We start from the raw sequence: 2,260 nt of genomic DNA, 5'->3' as shown, positions 1-2,260 counted from the left end.
GTTTCCTGCCGTGGTCTGAGCGCCAAAGACACAGTAATTGTATCAATGAATCTTTCAGATTGAAATGGTAACAGCGTCACTTTTAACTTTGCATCATCTTAAAAAACTATTTATTTTGGTTTGTGGTGAGCAACAAGTTGGGGCAGCACCGAGTCCAAACACAGATAAATTAACTGTCTGGATGAAACTAATTATTTTGATGTTTTTATTTTAAATACCAACAGTCCAGATGAAAATGAGCTTAAATGAAGCAAAACTAGTGAGTCTATTTTTAAAATCTAAGGAGTAGAAAGTTTGTAAAAGTAATTATTCCAGTAGAGTATAGAGAGCCAACCTTTCCAGTGATGTAATGAAGTATTTCTGCTTTTAGACTTTCCACCTTTTTCCGCAGGTGAGGCTCATCCAGCTGCTGACATCCTGAGGTTCCTGGTTCAGCAGCTGTTTGTTCATAAGGAGCCCTAATCTGGCATAATGAGCCTCATTCCCTGCAGTTAATCCCATCAGCGGTGCTCAGCGGCTCCTCGGTGGGAGACACAGTCTGAGTTTGCTGACTGCAGCTTCGCTTTAAAGACGTTTAAGCTCTTTGCGCTCCCGCAGCTTCTCTGCTTTAAACCGCGTCCTCTGAGCTCTGCTTGCGCGCGTGCGGCGCGTGCGGGGCGCGCGCAGGGCCATCTCAGTGACGGACGGGTATCAGGCTGGATTAGAGGGAAGGAAAGCGCGTCTCTCCATGTCGGGGTGGATTTCCATGGCTGTGCGCTCCGCTCGGGTTGAAGCGCCGCTGCTGCCCCCCTCCTCTGAGGACAGCCTGCGTGTCTGTGCGTGAGAAGCGGAGCGGGTTTTTATGTGCGTGGACAGAAATTTGGTCTGTGTCACTCCGGGCTGCGATGCCATTCCTCCCACAGGGACCTGAGCGCCTGGATGGGTTATCTCTGCTTTACTGGTGAGTCCCTCCCTCACCCCCCTCACCCACTCCCTCCGTCCCCCCCCCTGTCGGATGCTCCCCTGACGTGGGTGATCGTGGGGTCTCCATGTGGGTCACCCTGCAGACCGACCAGCGACAGATGCTCTGCACTTTAAGCCCGCATGCTTGTGCGCAGTTCTGGGTCACGCACGTTTTAAAGGACGCAGCGTGTTTGTCATCTGATTTGGAGCAGAAAACTGTTTTTCCTGCTTGATTTTAAAAGAAATGATCCTAAAAGAGCTTCTGCTGCAGCCAGAGGCTCAGAAAGGCTGAACGGATCAAAGATGGGAAAATATTCTGATGTCAGGAAGCTTCAGTTTCCATGAAGAATCATTTTGCTGCTTTTTAGACTCAAACTTAATGATATAGAATATATAGAATCACCTTTAACTTTAGTTTTGTGTTGAGCTTCTGTCATCAAAGTGTTTATTCCTCCAGTATAAATCCTGCTGTTTAAAAACACTTTTTAGAAGTTAGAAGATCAAAAGTACAATTTTTAAAACTACTTAAAGTATAAAAGTAACGCGGGTAAAACTGTTAAGGCCAGAAGCTTTACTGCTCTGCTCTATTAAAGGAACATTTTTCTATAATTCTGGATGAAAACTTCCTTAGACTTTATTTCCTTAGTTTTATAACTAATGTTAACAGCGTCACATTTAACTTTGCATCATCTGGAAAAACTATTTATTTTGTTTGTAGTGAGCAACAGGTTGGGGCAGCACCGAGAAATTAATTATGTGGATGAAACTAATTATTTTTGGAAGTTTTTGTTTTATTTAAATTCCAACAGGCCAGAATGAAGATGAGCTTAAATGAAACTAAACTAGTTAGTCTATTTTTAAAATGTAAGGAGAAGAAATTTTTCTAAAAATAATTACTAAAGTATAGATAGACAACATTTCTACTTCAGGTAACAAAGTATTTGTACTTTGTTACTCTGCTGGTTAATCAGTTGAAAGAGTTTTTTGTCTTTCACTGTCCAAGTTAACAACTGTTTTCCCTCTTCCTCGTTATTTTTGCAATAAAGAGGTTTGGAAGGTTTCCTTCTTCTCACAAATATTTGACGTACCAATCAAACATGTTGACCTGTGGTAGGAAGCAGGAGTACCCAGAGAGGACCCATGCATGTTCAGGGAGAACATGCAGTCTTCATGCAGAAAGACCAGAGTGCAGGAATCAAACTCAGCAGAGCAGCGGTGCTACGAGCTGCCCCACCCTGCAGCTCCCGCATTAAAACCAGTTTCTTCTTTTAACCTGGTAAACAGGTTAAAATGGAGGGTGTAGATAAATAATGAAAGA

The sequence above is a fragment of the Cyprinodon variegatus genome, unplaced genomic scaffold (genome assembly GCF_000732505.1).
Source record: "Cyprinodon variegatus isolate N-32 unplaced genomic scaffold, C_variegatus-1.0 Scaffold517, whole genome shotgun sequence".
NCBI classification, from domain to species: domain Eukaryota; kingdom Metazoa; phylum Chordata; class Actinopteri; order Cyprinodontiformes; family Cyprinodontidae; genus Cyprinodon; species Cyprinodon variegatus.
The sequence above is the reverse complement of the archived record's forward strand: the minus strand, read 5'-3'. Positions refer to the sequence as shown.